The sequence below is a fragment of the Artemia sp. Qi Xiang Cuo genome, chromosome 8, assembly GCF_049724085.1.
Source record: "Artemia sp. Qi Xiang Cuo chromosome 8, ASM4972408v1, whole genome shotgun sequence".
NCBI classification, from domain to species: domain Eukaryota; kingdom Metazoa; phylum Arthropoda; class Branchiopoda; order Anostraca; family Artemiidae; genus Artemia; species Artemia sp. Qi Xiang Cuo.
The window spans coordinates 59,394,138-59,413,976 of NC_142801.1; the positions used below are offsets into that span (position 1 = coordinate 59,394,138).

General features: G+C 33.4%; 4 non-coding genes across 4 annotated transcripts; all 4 read right to left on the reverse strand.

Moving 5' to 3' along the window:
* Positions 1-375: 375 nt before the first annotated feature.
* On the reverse strand, positions 376-685 carry LOC148949629 (Nuclear RNase P). The gene has a single exon (XR_016142174.1).
* A 2,704-nt stretch (positions 686-3,389) lies between these two features.
* Positions 3,390-3,699, reverse strand: LOC148949630 (Nuclear RNase P). Its single transcript, XR_016142163.1, has one exon.
* Positions 3,700-7,819: 4,120 nt separating this feature from the next.
* LOC148949631 (Nuclear RNase P) lies at positions 7,820-8,129 on the reverse strand. The gene has a single exon (XR_016142167.1).
* A 9,206-nt stretch (positions 8,130-17,335) lies between these two features.
* LOC148949632 (Nuclear RNase P) lies at positions 17,336-17,645 on the reverse strand. Its single transcript, XR_016142176.1, has one exon.
* Positions 17,646-19,839: the final 2,194 nt, after the last annotated feature.

Below are 19,839 nucleotides of genomic sequence, written 5' to 3' on the forward strand. Positions count from 1 at the left end.
TGAATTCCAAAGTTACAATAACACTAATATATGAAAACCTCAGCGTCACGCAAAAACCTTATGACCCGAGAAGTGAAACCTTAAACCCCGAATTCAAGAACTTATAATCAATATAATTTCATATTCTATATAATTTCATATAATTATACATTGATATATATAATCAATTAATTATAATCAATTAACCAATCATTATATTTCGATCCCAATTCATTTACAAGTAATGATAACTATACAAGTAATAATAACTAAAGCAAAATTTAGGCAAAAACTTCTAATTCAAAACAAATACTGTAGATACGCGCTGTAAGGATGAAACATTAATCTTCATTAGCTTTGTCTTTGCTTAGCAGCCCTCAGGTGGGCAACTTATTGATCTGCACAGACTAGTCTGAATCGAGTTACGCCTTTTAAAGGAGCCTCGCAAATTCAACTTACTTTGATAGTCACAGAAGATTCACAAACAATTACTGCCGCGTAGCCTCCCATGGATCCCACGATCGTGGGCAAGCAACAGCAATCATACCTTTCTATTCTTCTGCACCCCTTTTTCAGAGGTCGACCTGATAGGAGCGTAAGACTCTCGGAAGAATATTGGATGACTTTTGACTCAGACCTTCCCGCGGGCATAAGTGAGTAATGAGGAATACTCGTAAGTGGCCGGCTCATGCGAGATTGTACATACCAAAAACTATACCCCTTTTCATCATTGAACATACATTTGTATAAACATAGACTAATGAAATTCATTATTTTTGCCGTAACTGTGGGGACGAAGATATGGGAATATTTGTTTATAGGTGGAACACTTTAGGCTTCGTAGAAAAATTGTGACTGGGACGATTGGGACTGAAAGTAAAAGAAGAAATTTGGAAAGGGCCCCCTCCTAGGTACTCTGCCACCCAAAAAAGCAGCAAGATTTACATCAGAGAGCAATAGAATATTGCAAGAGGAGTGATTTTGATTACTTACAAGTTATGAACAAAAATGAAGCATTTTAGCGTGTAGAAAATAATTAAAATTACGGTATTTTATTCACTGATTTCTATTTAATACAGTTAAATCTAAAAATTTTACTGTTTACATCAAATAAACAATCCCTTCCATTTTCGCTGCAGTGTAAAAAAAACACAAAATTTTTTAAGGTATTAAGCTCGAATTTTCAGGGCTACTTCTATTACTACTTCCGCTCTTAATATTTTACCAAATCAAAAGAGTGTAATTGCATCCAGGCTGTTAAAGAGCATAGATATAATTTTTTGGGAATGGTATTAAACGTTATTTATTAGGTCAACTAGGAATATGACTAAATTAAATACTACTATTTGTGTCATGGTTTTCAAAAGGGATTATGTTGTTAAAAATTACTGAAAAAGTCTCTTCAGCATACGAATAGCCAAACTATAAATCCTTAAAGAAAAACCAGAAATATTCAAACTATTATTTTATTTTTGTCTGAAAAAGACTGTACCATGAGTAAAATGCGATGTATTTAAAAGACCAAAATAAAGTTCCTTCTTTCTAAAGATAATTCCGACTTCCTCCAATTAAGCTAAATCTAGTTTCAAAAAATGAAAAGTCTTTAATCAGCAATGAGAAAAAATTACAGTCAGTCTCAGAACGGCGTTAATCAAGCTTTGGATTTCGCTAAGATAGTGGTAATAAAAAAGGTGCCACGCACAATATTTCTAAGGAAGTTTAAACTATAAGAGCCGTGTGAACGTTTGAATCAGCAGAAATAATTAAAACAATTCATTGGACGAAGGGTACACATCCTTGGTCCACTTGGGCCAATGGTGAGCCAGTTCTTACAGCGCAGGACTGAAGAATTATGTTTGATAGTGGGTTAGAAGTGCTTTTTAAGATTATTCGTAAATCAGAGTCATAACCACTCAGACAAACTTCTTATATTCTTCCATCGTTGTCACCGTTCACCGTTATTGTCATATGAAGTGACCCATTGCTGTGCACCTAAGTATGTAAGTTCAATAAATCTATTGCCCTTTTTTATCTGTGTTTATTTCATTTTATATGTCTGCATCTAGTCTAATAATAGGTAGTTAGTTCGCATGTCTCCAAGGTAAACGCTCCCAGGGAATCGGATCCCCAGATAGCTCGAGAAAAAAGAGGCCACATTTATATGTCTACATATTCAATTTTCTCCCATTAATTGAGGGCGGCGCTAGCCTAGTTGACACAATCTTTAGCGCTATAAGCGGCGCTGTTGGAGTACCTTTAAAGTGTAATTTCACAGTTTAAGGTATAATTTTAGACTTGACGCGATCAATCTTCATTACCGCTATCAGGACGGCCAGAAAGCTTTTTATTGCTACAAGCAAAATTTCTATTGCTACAAGACTATGTCAATGTAAAACGATCAGAAATTAATTAAAAAAAACTTTTTCCGCAAAATAAGTTCTTCAAAAGACAGTAAAGAACTCCATTTAATCAAAAATGAATAAAACAGAATCAAATAGTCTACCAAGCATACAACTACCATATATCAGCATCAATAAATAAATGAAACCCAAAACGAACAGAAATTGCAATAAATAACCGGGTCAAACTCAAAATGAGCAGAAATTAACAAGAGTAGGGTTCAAAACCCCTATGCTTTCTAAGAGCCAGAATATAATTTGTACTTTACTGAAAAAATTCTTTTAATTGTTTTCACTTTTATTACTTTAAGAAATCAAACATAAATTAAGATTTTAAGGAATAAATATCAGCATATGTATATCAAACTGAAAAAGCACATTCACTTCAATTTTTTCAGTAAACTGCAAATATATAATTATATAAGTTTTGTTATGCAAGCGTATTTCCTGCTTTCGTTGTTTTGTATTTTTGTTGTATTTGAACTGTAGGTTTAAATCTTTTTTAAGTATCTTTTCTTTCTTATTAAAAACTGATTCTTGGATTTGAGATTAAACTGTTAATATATATTAATATACAAGAATTAACGAAGATCTCACACAACAACTCTTAACATTGAATCCCAAATCTAACATTTATCAACACTAATATATGAAAAACTCAGCGTCACGCAAAAACCTTAAAACCCGAGAAGTGAAACCTTAAACCCCGAATTCAAGAACTTATACTCAATATAATTTCACATTCTATATAATTTCATATAATTATACATAAAAATATATAATCAATAGATTATAATAAAGTAATCAATCATTATATTTCGATTCCAATTCATTTAAGCAGTCTCAAAAATAGTAATTTTGTAATACTATACAAGTATTAATAACTAAAGCAAAACTTAGGCAAAAACGTCTAATTCCAAACAAATACTGCAGATTCGCGTTGTATAGATAGAACATTAAACTTAACCAGTTTCGTCTTTGCCTAGCAGCTCTCAGGTGGGCAACTTCTTGATCTGCACAGACTAGTCTGAATCGAGTTACGCCTTTTAAAGGAGCCTCGCAAATTCAACTTACTTTGCTAGTCACAGAAGATTCACAAACAATTACTGCCGAGTAGCCTCCCATGGATCCCACGATCGTGGGCAAGCAACAGCAATAATACCTTTCTATTCTTCTGCACCCCTTTTTCAGAGGTCGACCTGATAGGATCGTAAGACTCTCGGAAGAATCTTGGATGACTTTTGACTCAGACCTTCCCGCGGGCATAAATGAGTAATGAGGAATACTCGTAAGTGACCCGCTCATGCGAGATTGTACAGACCAAAACCTATACCCCTTTTCATCATTGAACATACATTTGCCTAAACATAGACTAATGAAATTCATTATTTTTGCCGTAAGTGTGGGAACGAAAATATGGGAATATTTGTTTAAGGGTGGAACACTTTAGGCTTCGTAGAGAAACTGTAACTGGGAAGATTGGGACTGAAAATGAACGAAGAAATTAGGGAAGGAACCCCCTCTCCTGTACTCTGCCACCCAAAAAAGCAGCAAGATTTACACCAGAAAGCAATAGAATATTGGATGGGGAGTGATTTTGATTGCTTCCAAGTTATGAAGAAAAATGAAGCATTTTAGAGTATATAAAATAATTACATTTACTGAGTTTTATTCACTGATTTCTATTTAATACACTAAAATCTAATATTTTACGGTTTACAGCAAAAAAATAATCCCTTCAATTCTCGCTGCAGTGTAAAAATAATTTTTTTTATCACATTTTTTTTTCTATTAGAGCTTTTGTTGGCCCTGACTGGGCCGCAAGAGTTTTTTTTGTTTTGTTTTTGGCATAAATCCAGTAGTTTTTCGATGAAAACTGCAGAAATAACTTGTATTGCTTGAAGAGTGCGGTGGGATTTTTACTTTCTGTTTGAATAAGCCCTCTTCCGATATTTGATAAAAACTACTTCGATTTGATCAACCATGAAAAAATAAAATACTCCCACGATGCAATTCATTATATTCGAGCTAAAAATCTCTGGCCCTTTGCATCACACTTTTGTTTAAACATTTAATAATGGATTTTTTTTTACCTAGCTTACACCTAACTTAGTACATTAAAATCTTAGTGTTTTAAAAAGACTTAAAATCAAACAAAATTTATACCAACGAGATTACAGTTTAAACCCCAAAGTGAAAAATCTTTTACTTAAGACAATAAAAGGCAATCACTATCCATAGAACTCCCAGTTCGAGTTCCATTTCAAAAGCATTATCCTTGACATAGAAAAACCTAACCTTAATACCAAAAACTAAGCCCAATGCAAAAGAAAAACTGAAAGACCTCATAAAATGTTTACTCAACATACTCATGATCAAAGTACAGAAATAACAGCCCCGATAAGAAATTTTGGATAAAAACGAAACTAAAAATCCAAAATCACAATAACCTGAAGCCACGCAAACACAGACAAACTCAGAACATGTGTTTTATGAATGCTACAACTACGGGAGGACATTTCCCCTTGAAGGTGGGCCAGATTTCACGGGACTCTTTAAAAAAAGATCAAAAATTAAATAAAAACAAATTCTTTTCAACTGAAAGTAAGTAGAAACATTAAAACTTAAAGCAAACAAAAATTATTACGCATTAAAAAGGTGGTTGCCTGCTCCTCGACACCTCGCTATTTACGCTAAAGTTGGAATTTTGTCCCAATTCCTTAAAAACGACTCCTGAATCACAAAGGTCATTTAATTAGAACAATAAGATTTTTTTTTTTATTAGCGTAAAGAGTGATTTTGACATCAATATATATATAAAATGAATCGGCTTCTTGCACTGATTTCAAAAAGACAAGTTTCATTAATTTTAGTCTTACCCATCAACGGCAATGAGCCTGAGAAAACTTAACTGATTTTCGCAAAAGGGGAAATTATCCCGTAAGAGTCATAGAATATTAATGAAAATCACACCAGCAGATTCAGTGTATCATAAAACACAGCTGTAGAGTTTTCAAGCTCCTATCTGCAAAAAAGTGGAATTTTGTATTTTTTTTCCAAGAAGAAAGATCACAGACGCGTGTCTATATGTTTTGTTTTTTCCAGAGGTGATCGTATTGTCCAATGTTCCTACAAATTCGTGAGAGGGCTCATTCGAACGGAAATTAAAAGTTATAACGCCGTTTTTAAGCATCAGAAGAAATTGGAGGGCAACTATGCCCCTTCCCCGCCCCTTTCTCACAAAATCGTTCAATAAAAATTTTGAGATAACCATTTTGCTCATTAGAGTTGAAAAACCTAATAACTATGCCTTTGAATATAAATCGAAGCTCCCAAAGTCCCAGGGGAAAGGTTTTTTAAGTTATAAAATTTGCCCATTGTCTATGCATAGTATTTGTTATTTGGAGGTATTCATACTTTTAGGGTGGGGTGGGGGGATTATCTGCTGGGGGGTTTTCTGCGGGGGGTGTTTCCATGCGGTGGGAAATTTCCTGGGATGAACTTGTATGGGGAAACTATATACTGGAGGAATTTGAAAGGATTCATACATAAAATCCTTTTTTATGTCTTGGTTTCTATTTTCCGTCCCAACTTTATTTGTGGAGTTATTAAGGGTAACTGTCCTGAGTAAAGTTTCACCAGAATTGAGTTTTCTAAAGGATTTTTCCACGGGGAGAATATTTTCCCCTGGAGGTTGGCCAGATTTCCTGGGATTATTTAAAAAAAAAAGACCCAAAATTAAATAAAAAAAACAAGTTTTCAACTGAAAGTAAGGAGCAACATTAAAAATTAAAATAAACAGAAACTATTACATATGTGAAGGGGGTTGCCTCCTCCTCAGCACATTGCTGTTTACGTTTAAGTTTGAATTTTGTCCCAATTCTTTAAGAACGACTCCTGAACCACAAAGGTCCTTTAATTAGAACAATAAGAAGCTTTTTTAATATAAAAAAATATTATAAAGAGTGAGGTGTTGAGGAGGAGGAAACCCCCTCCATATACGTAATAATTTCTTTTCGTTTTATGTTTTAATGCTGCTCCTTACTTTCAGTTGGAAAAACTTGTTTTTTAAATTTAATATCAACGAGAGGCAATAACTTTGCCTCTTCAAATTAAGCACATTGCTGTTTACGCGTAAGGCAATAATTTGCAGATCTATAAAAACCACTCATATCCAAACCAACAATCATATCCAAACCAACAATTATGTCCAAACCAGCAATCCTATCCAACCGCTCGTAAAAGCCAATCATATCCTAACCAACAATCATATCCAAACCGAAAATCATATCCAAAGCACTCCTAAAAGCCACTCATATCCAAAACCAAGAATTATATCCGAACCAAGAATCATATCCAAACAACTCATAAAAGCCACTCATATCTAAACCAACAATCATATACAAACCAGCATTCATATCCAAACCAGCAATCATATCCAAACCACTTATAAAAGACACTCATGTCTAAAACAACACTCATATCCAAACCAACAATCCTCTCCAAACCATTCATAAAAAAACACTCATATCCAAACCAACAATCATATCCAAACCCTTCGTAAAAGCCACTCATATCCAAACCAACAATAATATCCAAAACCAACAATCATATCCAAACCAACAATCGTATCCAAACCAACAATCATATCCCAACCAATCATATTACCCAATTATATACAAAACAAAAGCCTTATCCAAATCAACAATCATATCCAAAGTATTCAGAATAGCCACTCATATCCAATCCAAAAATGATACACAAACCACCAATAATAGCCACTCGTGTCGAAACCATCAACCTCATCCAAACCACTCATATTCATACCATTAATCATATCCAAACCAACAATCATATCAAAACCAACAATCATGTCCAAACCAATAATCATATCCAGACCAACAATCATATCCAAACCACTCATAAAAGCCACTCATATCCAAACCAACAATCATATCCAAACCACTTATAAAAGCGACTCATATCAAACCAAGGATTTGATGATTCTAGGATTTGAGATTGAACTGTTCAAATATATTAATATACAAAAATTAACGAAGATCTCACAAACTCAACTTTTAACCTTGGATTCTAAATTTACCATTTATCATTACAATAATATTAATATATGAAAACCTCAGGTTCACGTAAAAAACCTTAATAATTTTATTCTATATACTTTCATATAATGTCACATTGATAAACATATAATCAATAAATTATAATCAATTAATCAATAATTATAATTTCAATTCCAATTCATTTAAACAGACTCAGTAACAGTAATTTTAAAATATTACACAAATAATAATAACTAAAGCAAAATTTAGGCAAAAACGTCTAATTCCAAACAAATACTGCAGATTCGCGTTGTATAGATAGAACATTAAACTTCATCAGTTTTGTCTTTGCCTAGCAGCTCTCAGGTGGGCAACTTCTTGATCTGCACAGACTAGCCTGAATCGAGTTACGCCTTCTAAAGGAGCCTCGCAAATTCAACTTACTTTGCTAGTCACAGAAGATTCACAAAAAATTACCGCCGCGTAGCCTCCCATGGATCCCATGATCGTGGGCAAGCAACAGCAATCATACCTTTCTATTCTTCTGCACCCCTTTTTCAGAGGTCGACCTGATAGGAGCGTAAGACTCTCGGAAGAATCTTGGATGACTTTTGACTCAGACCTTCCCGCGGGCATAAATGAGTAATGAGGAATACTCGTTAGTGGCCCGCTCATGCGAGATTGTACAGACACAAAACTATACCCCTTTTCATCATCGAAAATACATTTGCATAAACATAGACTAATGAAATTCATTATTTTTGCCGTAACTGTGGGAACGAAGATATGGGAATATTTTTTTATAGGTGGAACACTTTAGGCTTCGTAGAAAAATTGTGACTGGGACGATTGGGACTGAAATTAAAAGAAGAAATTAGGAAAGGGCCCCCTCCCAGGTACTCTGCCACCCAAAAAAGCAACAAGATTTTCACTAGAGAGCAATAGAATATTGAAAGGGGAGTGATTTTGATTACTTCCAAGTTATGAACAAAAATGAAGCATTTTAGAGTGTAGAAAATAATTAAATTTACGGTATTTTATTCACTGATATTTTATTCTATTTAATACAGTTAAATCTAAAAATTTTACTGTTTACAGCAAATAAACAATCCCTTCCATTTTCGCTGCAGTGTAAAAAAAACACAAAATTTTTTAAGGTATTAAGCTCAAATTTTCAGGGCTACTTCTATTACTACTTCCGCTTTTAATATTTTACCAAATCAACAGAGTGTAATTGCATCCAGGCTGTTAAAGAGCATAGATATAATTTTTTGGGAATGGTATTAAATGTTATTTATCAGGTCAACTAGGAATATGACTAAATTAAATACTACTATTTGTGTCATGGTTTTCAAAAGGGATTATGTTGTTAAAAATTGCTGAAAAAGTCTCTTCAGCATACAAATAGCCAAACTATAAATCCTTAAAGAAAAACCAGAAATATTCAAACTATTATTTTATTTTTGTCTGAAAAAGACTATGTCAATGTAAAACGATCAGAAATTAATTAAAAAAAACTTTTTCCGCAAAATAAGTTCTTCAAAAGACAGTAAAGAACTCCACTTAATCAAAAATGAATAAAACAGAATCAAATAGTCTACCAAGCATACAACTACCACATATCAGCATCAATAAATAAATGAAACCCAAAATGAACAGAAATTGCAATAAATAACCGGGTCAAACTCAAAATGAGCAGAAATTAACAAGAGTAGGGTTAAAAACCCCTATGCTTTCTAAAAGTCAGAATATAATTTGTACTTTACTGATAAAAATTCTTTTAAATATTTTCACTTTTATAACTTTAAGAAATCAAAAATTAATTAAGATTTTAAGGAATAAATATCAGCATATGTATATTAAGCTGACAAGGCACATTCACTTTAATATTTTCAGTAAACTGCAAATATATAATTATATAAGTTTTGTTATGCAAGGGTATTTCCTGCTTTCGTTGTTTTGTATTTTTGTTGTATTTGAACTGTAGTTTTAAATCTTTTTTAAGTATCATTTCTTTCTTATTAAAAAATGATTCTAGGATTTGAGATTAAACTGTTAATATATTAAGAATTAACGAATATCAGAGGCAACGCTGTAGCGTTGCCTATAGTAAAGGCCATACGGCTCCAATGTTTTATTATTTATTATTATTTTTTTTCCCAGAGGCACTTCATAAGGAAGGGGTTGTCCTAGAAACTTCAAAGGGGGCTCATTCGATTGGAAATCGAGAGTTCTAGTGCCCTTTTTATTAGTCGAAAATGATTGGAGCGAAACTAGCCCCCCCCACGCCCATCATTCCCCCAAACACATCCAATCAAAATTTTGAGATAGCCGTTTTGTTCAGCGTAGTTGATTTCCAGATAGAAAATATGTTTTTGAGGAGGATACCCCCCCCCCACAACCCTCAGGGCAAGGGTTTTAAGATATGCCCTGGGGGCATATAAGGTTTTTATATAAGGCGTTGTCGTAGAAACTTCAAAACAGGCTCATTCAATTGGAAATTAAAGAGCTAGTACCCTTTTTAATAGTCGAAAGTGATTGGAGTGTAACTAGCCCCCCTCCCCCCCCCCACGCCCATCATTTCCCCAAACACATCCAATCAAAATTTTGAGATAGCCATTTTGTTCAGCGTAGTTGATTTCCTGGTAGAAAATATATTTTTGAGGAGGATACCCCCCCCCACAACCCTCAGGGCAAGGGTTTTAAGTTAAGCCCTGGGGGCATATAAGGTCTTTATAGAAGGCGTTGTCGTAGAAACTTCAAAAGAGGCTCATTCAATTGGAAATTGAAGAGCTAGTGCCCTTTTTAATAGTCGAAAGTGTTTGGAGTGTACCTAGCACCCCTCCCCCCCCCCCACGCCCATCATTTCCCCAAACACATCCAATCAAAATTTTCAGATAGCCATTTTGTTCAGCGTAGTTGATTTCCAGATAGAAAATATATTTTTGAGGTGGACACTCCCCCACAACCCTCAGGGCATGGGTTTTAAGTTATGCCCTGGGGGCATATAAGGTTTTATAGAAGAGGTTTTCGTAGAAACTTCAAAACTGGCTCATTCAATTGGAAATTAAAGGGCTATTGCCCTTTTTAATTGTCCAAATTGATTGTAGGGCAACTAGCCCCCCCCCCCAAGCCCATCATTACCCCAAACACATCCAATCAAAATTTTGAGATAGCAATTTTGTTCAGCGTAGTTGATTCCCAGGTAGAAAATATATTTTTAAGGAGGATACTCCCCCAAAACCCTCAAGGCAAGGGTTTTAAGTTATGCCCTGGGGACATATAAGGTTTTTATAGAAGGCGTTGTCGTAGAAACTTCAAAATATGTTCATTCGACTAGAAATTAAAGGGCTAGTGCCCTTTTTAATAGTCAAAAGTGATTGGACTGTAACTAGCCCCCTTCCCCCCCACGCCCATCATTTCCCCAAACACATTCAATAAAAATTTGGAGATAGCCATTTTGTTCAGCCTATTTGATTTCCAGTTAGAAAATATATTTTTTAGGAGGACACTCCGCCAAAACCGTCAGGGCAAGGGTTTTAAGGTATGCCCTGGGGCAAAGAAGGTTTTTATAGAAGGTGTTGTCGTAGAAACTTCAAAACATGCTCATTCAATTAGAAATTAAAAGTCTAGTGCCCTTTTTAATAGTCGAAAGTGATTGGAGTGCAACTAGCCTCCTCCCCACGCCCTTCATTTCCCAAAACACATCCAATCAAAATTCTGAGATAGCCATTTTGTTCAGCGTAGTTGATATCCAGATAGAAAATATGTTTTTGAGGAGGACAGTCCCCCAGAGCCATCAGTGCAAGGGTTTTAAGATATGCCCTGGGGGCATATAAGGTTTTATAGAAGGTGTTGTCGTAGAAACTTCAAAAAGGTTCATTCGATTGGAAATTCAAAGGGATAGTGCCCTTTTTAATAGTCAAAAGTGATTGGAGGGCAATTAGCCCCCTACCCCCCCTTACGACCATCATTCTCCTAAACACATCCAATCAAACTTTTGAGAAAGCCATTTTGTTCAGTGTAGCTGATTTCCAGATAGAAAATATGTTTTTGAGGAAGACACTCCCCCACAACCCTCGGCAAGAGTTTTAAGTTATGCCCTGGAGGAATATAAGGTTTTTATAGAAGGCGTTGTCGTAGAAACTTCAAAACAGGCACATTCAATTGGAAATTCAAAGGGCTAGTGGCCTTTTTAATAGTCGAAAGTGATTTGAGGGCAACTAGCCCCCCCCCATGCCCATCATTCCCCCAAACACATCCAATTAAAATTTTGAGATAGCCATTTTGTTCAGCGTAGTGGATTTCCAGATAGAAAATATATTTTTGAGGAGGACAATCCCCCACCACCGTCAGGGCTAGGGTTTTTATTTATGCCCTAGGGGCATATAAGGTTTTTATAGAAGGCGGTGTCGTAGAAACTTCAAAAAAGGCTCATTCGATTGGAAATTCTGAGGGATAGTGCCCTTTGTAATAGTCGAAAGTGATTTCAGGGCAACTAACCCCCCGCTCACTCCCACCTTTTCCCCAAATACATCCAATCAAAATTTTTAAGACAGCCATTTTATTAAACGTAGTTTTAAACTCTGAAAATTAGGTCTTTGAGGATTACAACTCCCCCAAAGCCCTCAGGGCAAGGGTTGTAATTTAAGGATTCTCCGAATCCTTCATATTATTTCTCATAAAGAAAGAAAAACGAGCAAAAATGGGGTTTTTATAGGCCAAATGAATATTCGCTTTGTTTTTTCAGTATCTTCATTTGGCCTATAAAAACCCCATTTTTGCTCGTTTTTCTTTCTTTATGTGATGTCAGGCCAATGTGGTTTTAAGAAATTATCTTCTTCATATTATTTCTTATGGAAGGATGCTCGTATAAGCTTTAGAGAGGGCTCGTTTGATTGGAAATTGAAAGTTCTTGTTCACTTTTTAAGAGTCAAAAGAGATTGAAGGGCAACTAGCCCCTCTCCCTCCTACACGCCCTCAATGTATCGGATAAAAATTTTGAGATAGACATTTTGTTAAGATAGTTCAAAGTTCTGATAACAAAAACTCCGGTGTCGACACAGCCCACCAGGGCCCAGGGGTAGGCGTTGTAAGTTATGCCCTGGGGTATAACTTATTAAGGGGGGTTTATAACTTATGGGAAGGGGTTTTGTATGGGAAGAACACATAGGAAATCTAATATAATTACTCAATTATAAGGTTAAAATACATACTGTGTGATAGATGTAAAATTGCTTTGGCACACAAAATCCTCTTAAGGTCAATTCCAAACAGTCGTGATCCCTTTGTGTCAGCAAGTGAAATGGTCTAAGCTCTCTTATTGGAGCTATTTTTTCAATACATTCATTGTTGTACATCGCTGTCCACAAGTTATGCAAACTGTCTATTGTTCATTTATAAGGTTTTGATCAAAGAGGTAATCGTATAGACTTTGATAAAAGCCTCATTCAATTTAAATTGAATGTTCATGATCCATTTTTTAAAGTCAAGAATAATCGGACAGTAAGCACCCCCCCATGCCAAAAAAACTCGAAACTTCCTGCAATCAAAAACGAAAAAAAATTAATTAAAAAAACTTTCCGAAAAATAATTTTTTCAAATAAAAGTAAAGACCGTTTTAAAATTAAGCTCAGGAGATACAAATACCTATTAAAATTCAAACTCAAAACGACCAGAAATTACTATTAAAGAATAGATGAAACCCAAAACGAAGAGAATTAGATAAACAATCATAGCAAAAAACATACAACAAGTAATAATATAAATGAATAAATAGATCTTAAAGTGAGGAATGCTTAGATTGAATATGAAAATCAAGATTAAAAAGAAAAAAAATATTTTGCTATTAAATTATAAATGAAACTTAAAACGAACAGAAATTAAATAAACAATCAATCCGAACAAAACATACAATATATATTAATTTAAATGAATAAATAGATCTTAAAACGAGTGAAACTTAAATTGAATATGCAAATCAAGTTTGAATGAAATAAAAACAACTAAAAACAAAAGTTTGGGTATCGTCTCACTGCAAAAGCCTAAAACCTACTGCGACATTGGCACTTTAATGAAAACGAATTATATTACAAATGTTTTCTTTTGTACTTAATATTGAAAATAAATATTAAAATTACAGTAAAATTTTGAACTGATGAGCTTTTAGCAATTAATATCATTATGCATCAAATAGTCAGTTTAATTTATTATTTCTTTTCAAGTTTGGTCAAGACAAATATAGTTTCACTACAAGCAAAATTTAGATACCGCCCCCTACTTTAACTGTAAAAACCTAAAGCCTTCTGCGTCATTGGTGCTCACTGAAAACAAATTACTCGTATATTACAAATTTATTATTTTCCAGTTCTTACAGCATTGAAAATGAAAATAAAAATTAAAGTGAAAAAAAAACTTGAACTGAGATCTTTCAACAATTAATATCATTATATATCTAATATTACATTTGATTTTGTTTATACTTTCCAAGACTGTTCAAGACTCATAAAGTTTTGCCTTTTTTTTTAACAGTGCCATTTTTTTTAACTAATCGTTTTAGTTTGTTATGAAAACATTCTATGGCTTCTAGGCATTTCTATTTGAGCAGAAAACTGCACCACAAACTTTGTGGAACATGTATTTTCTTGCATGAAACACCAAAATATAATAAAATGTCAAATTTCAGAGAGTTCCACCACTCGCAAGCAAGTGCCATTGGTATTTTTGAATCCGTATGGTCAATTTAGGGGGTGAAGGGTAGGCTAATTCTCGTAGCAGCCCCATTCCGTCGTGGTATGGTTCAAATTTTAAACACCTGGCATCCAGACTATGATATAATCTGCCAAGCATACAACTACCCCAAATCAGTATCAATAAATAAATGAAACCCAATACAAACACATACTAAAATAAATATTAGAGTCAAACTCAAAACGAGCATAAATTAATGTGAGTAGGGTTCAAAACCCCTATGCTTTCTAAGAGCCAGAATATAATTTATACTTTACTGAAAAAAAATTCAAATGAGTTTACTGAAATAAAATGTACATTGCCAATTTAATATACATATGCTGATATTTATTCCCTAAAATCTTAATTAATTTTCGATTTCTTAAAGTTACAAAGGTGAAAATATTTCAAAGAATTGTTTTCAGTAAAGCACCAATGACGCAGTAGGTTTTAGGCATCTGCAGTGAGAAGATACCCAAACTCTTGTTCGTAGTTATTTTTATTCGATTCAAACTTGATTTGCATATTCAATTTAAGTTTCACTCGTTTTAAGCTTTATTTATTCATTTACATTAATATATATTGTATGTTTTGTTCGCATTGATTGTTTATTTAATTTCTGTTCGTTTTAAGTTTCATTTATACTTTAATAGCAAATATTTGTTTTCGTTTTAAGCTAGATTTTCAAATTCAATCTAAGCATTACTCGCTTTAAGATCTATTTATTCATTTATATTATTACTTGTTGTATGTTTTTCGCTATGATTGTTTATTTAATTCTGTTCGTTTTGGGTTTTATTTATTCTTTAATAGTAATTTCTGGTCGTTTTGAGTTTGAATTTTAACAGGTATTTCTATCTCCTGAAGTTAAGTTTAAAATGGCCTTTACTTTTCTTTGAAAAACTTATTTTTCAGAAATTTTTTTTTAATTAATCTCACACAACAACTCTTAACATTGAATCCCAAATCTAACATTTATCAACACTAATATATGCAAAACTCAGCGTCACGCAAAAACCTTAAAACCCGAGAATTGAAACCTTAAACCCCGAATTCAAGAACTTATACTCAATATAATTTCATATTCTATATAATTTCATATAATTATACATAGAAATATATAATTAATAGATTATAATCAAGTAATCAATCATTATATTTCGATTCCAATTCATTTAAACAGTCTCAAAAATAGTAATTTTGTAATGCTATACAAGTAATAATAACTAAAGCAACATTTAGGCAAAAACGTCTAATTCCAAACAAATACTGCAGATTCGCGTTGAATAGATAGAACATTAAACTTAATCAGTTTTGTCTTTGCCTAGCAGCTCTCAGGTGAGCAACTTCTTGATCTGCACAGACTAGTCTGAATCGAGTTACGCCTTCTAAAGGAGCCTTCTAAAGGAACATTCTAAGTTACGCCTTCTAAAGGAACATTAAAAATCATATATAATTATATACAATCATGGAAATCATATCCAAACCATTCATAAAATACACTCATATCCAAGCCAAAAATCATATCCAAACCAATTATCATATCGAAGCCACTCATAATAACCACTCATGTCCAAACCAACAATTATATCCAAACCAACAATTATGTCCAGACCAGCAATCATATCCAACCGCTCGTAAAAGCCAGTCATATCGTAACCAACAATCATATCCAAACCGACAATAATATCCAAAGCACTCCTAAAAGCCACTCATATCCAAACCAAGAATTATATCCGAACCAATAATCATATCCAAACCACTCATAAAAGCCACTCATATCTAAACCAACAATCATATACAAACCAGCATTCATATCCAAACCAGCAATCATATCAAAACCACTTATAAAAGACACTCACACCTAAAACAACACTCATATCCAAACCAACAATCCTCTCCAAACCCTTCATAAAAACAACTCATATCCAAACCAATAATCATATCCAAACCCTTCGTAAAAGCCACTCATATCCAAACCAACAATAATATCCAAAACAAACAATCATATCCAAACCAAAAAATCATATCCAACCAAGCATCGTATCCAAACCAACAATCATATCCCATCCACTCATATTAGCCACTCATATCCAAAACAACAGCCATATCCAAACCAATAATCATATCCAAAGTATTCATGATAGCCACTCATATCCAAACCAACAAACATATCCAAACCACTCATAAAAGCCACTCACATGCAAACCATCAATCATATCCAAACCAACAATCATATCCATACCAACAATCGAATCCAAACCTAAAATCATATCCAAACCAACAATCATATCCAAACCAACAATCATATCAAGACCAACAATCATATCCAAACCACTCATAAAAGCCACTCATATCCAAAGCAACATTCATATTCAAACCAACAATCATATCCAAACCATTTATAAAAGCGACTCATATCAAACCAAGGATCATATAAAACCAAGCGACTCATATCAAACCAACAATCATATCCAAACCGCTCATAAAAGCCATTCATATCCAAACCAACAATCATATCCAAACAAACAAAACTATCCAAACCGCTCATAAAAGCCACTCATATTTAAACCGACAATCATATCCAAACCAACAATCATATTCCAATCGCTCAAAAAAGCCAGTCATATCCAAACCAACAATCTTATCCAAACTAACAATCATGTCCAAACCAACAATCATATCCTAACCATTAACAAAAGCCACTCACATCCAAATCAACAATCATGAGATTAAACTGTTAAAATATATTAATATACAAGAATTAACGAAAATCTCACACACTCAACTTTTAACACTGAATCCCAAATTTTGAATTCCAAAGTTACAATAACACTAATATATGAAAACCTCAGCGTCACGAAAAAACTTTAAGACCCGAGAAATGAAACCTTAAACCCCGAATTCAAGAACTTATAATCAATATAATTTCATATTCTATATAATTTCATATAATTATACATTGATATATATAATCAATCAATTATAATCAATTAACCAATCATTATATTTCGATTCCATTTCATTTACAAGTAATAATAACTAAAGCAAAATTTAGGCAAAACTTCTAATTCAAAACAAATACTGTAGATCTGCGGTGTAAGGATGAAACAAAAAACTTCATTAGCTTTGTCTTTGCCTAACAGCCCTCAGGTGGGCAACTTATTGATCTGCACAGACTAGCCTGAATCGAGTTACGCCTCTTAATGGAGCCTTGCAAATTCAACTTACTTTGCTAGTCACAGAAGATTAACAAACAATTACTGCCACGTAGCCTCCCATGGATCCCATGATCGTGGGCAAGCAACAGCAATCATACCTTTCTATTCTTCTGCACCCCTTTTTCAGAGGTCGACCTGATAGGATCGTAAGACTCTCGGAAGAGTCTTGGATGACTTTTGACTCAGACCATCCCGCGGGCATATATGAGTAATGAGGAATACTCGTAAGTGGCCCGCTCATGCAATATTGTACAGACCAAAAACTATACCTCTTTTCATCATTTGATTAAATAAACATAACAAAAAACATATACCCCCAACAGAGAGCAAAGCTCGTAAAATTGGGTTTTAATAAAAAAAAAAAAAAAAAAAAAAAAAAAAAACATTTCCTCATCATAACAAAAGAGAGAAAGAGAAAAAAAAACCTGGTTAAAGAAAAAAAAAACATAACAAACATAAAGAAAAAAAGCGCTGGACAAGTGGGGCATGGAAGGCTATCCCAACATGGGTAACAAATATAAACAAAAAAAAATAATAATAATAATAAAAAAAAATTCTATTCCACCATCACAGGTCAATACATAATTTTAATATTTTCTTCCTTAGAACTGATATTTGCCGAAATGACTCAATTTGAATTCTATCTTTCAGCCTATATTTATTTGAAATAAATGGTATTTGGTATCTAATTGAAAATCTAGATCTTTCACAATTAACAAAGGGAATTCGATATGTTCCAGAACACCTAAGAGCCGAAGGAGGGGGCAGAATCAACAGAGATTTTTCATAAAAATAACTACTAGGATCATGTATTTTAAAATGCCATATTGATATATAAGTTCTCTTATATGTTTCAGATCTAATAAATTCAAGAAAAGAAATAATGTTTCAGTTTCCGATGCATCTCTAAGTTTTGATGGACGATGTAAAAAATTTCCAAGTATTCTCACTGCTTTATTCTGAAGGATCTGTAGGGGTTTTATATGCGTCCAAAAAGTATTTAAATAAATAATTGTGCAATAATTTAAATAAGGAGCAATCAAAGAATGATAAATTATTTTTAAAATTGAAAATGGAAAAACATGTTGCAAACGATACATAGACCCAATATTTTGCGAAAGTTTCACCCTTAAATGATCAATATGAGTTTGAAATGACAAAAGGGGATCAATAAAAACTCCTAAATAACGATATGATTGAACTCTACGTATTTTATGCTCACCAACTTGAAGCTCCTGACATGAAATTTTTTTAGTAGCACGTTTTGAATGACCAAAAACCATAAATTCAGTCTTCTTAAAATTCGGTACTAAATAATTAGAAACAAACCATCGATTAACTGAACTAACAGTGTTAAACAAATTTTGAATTAATGTAGATGAATCCTTCCCTTTAACAGAAACAGCTGTGTCATCTGCAAATAAAATTGCAAGACCATTATTTCCCTGCAAACATCGTGGAAGATCATTAATATACATCAAAAATAAAAGCGGACCTGATACCGATCCTTGTGGGACACCAATATCTTCAAGATCATTTAAACTAGATAAATGACCATCAACATCTACCATGATTTTACGTCCATAAAGGTATGATCTTATTATTTCTAGTCCTTTCCCTCTTATACCGGAATTTTCCATTTTATCAAAAAGAATTTCATGGTTTAAAGTGTCAAATGCTTTTTTAACATCATAAAAAACAGTAGATACATGATAATTACTATCTAAGCAGTCATTTATTTCTAATACAAGAGCTGCAACTGCTTGTTCCGTCGAATGACCTGCCCTAAATCCAAACTGATATTTGGTAAAAAAATTTATTTTATCTAGATAATTAGTAATCCTTCCTTTTAAAATTTTGTCCAATACTTTAGACAATGGTGATAAAATTGCAATAGGACGATAATTATTTGTATCAGATTTATCTCCTTTTTTATGCAATGGTATTACACGAGCAATTTTCCATCTTTTAGGAAATGTACCTGAGAAAATACATAAATTTAAAATATGAAGCAATGGTTCAAAAATTACACCTGCAATATTTTTTAGCAAATTAGTTGAAAGTTCATCATATCCCAATGAATTACCATTTTTTAAATTCTTAATGACCTTTTGAAATTCTGCAAAAGTAACCGGGGCCATAAATATGCTCGTATCTTCAGTGGGCGGTAGATATTTTTTATGCGACCTTGGGGAAGAAAGGTCAACTTCTCCTGAAACAACAGATGATCCAATACTAGCAAAATATTCACTAAACTTCTTAGCAACAGCTTGTGGTCCTCTAAATTCTTTACCATTAATATCAAATAACACTTCAGGGTGTAACAACTTTTTATTTCTTCCAATTTTAGCTTTAATCAAACTCCAAGCTTTTCTAGGGGAATCTGAATTTAGAAAACATTTTTCATAATACAGTTTATCACTTACTCTAAGGATCCTTAGCAGCATATTC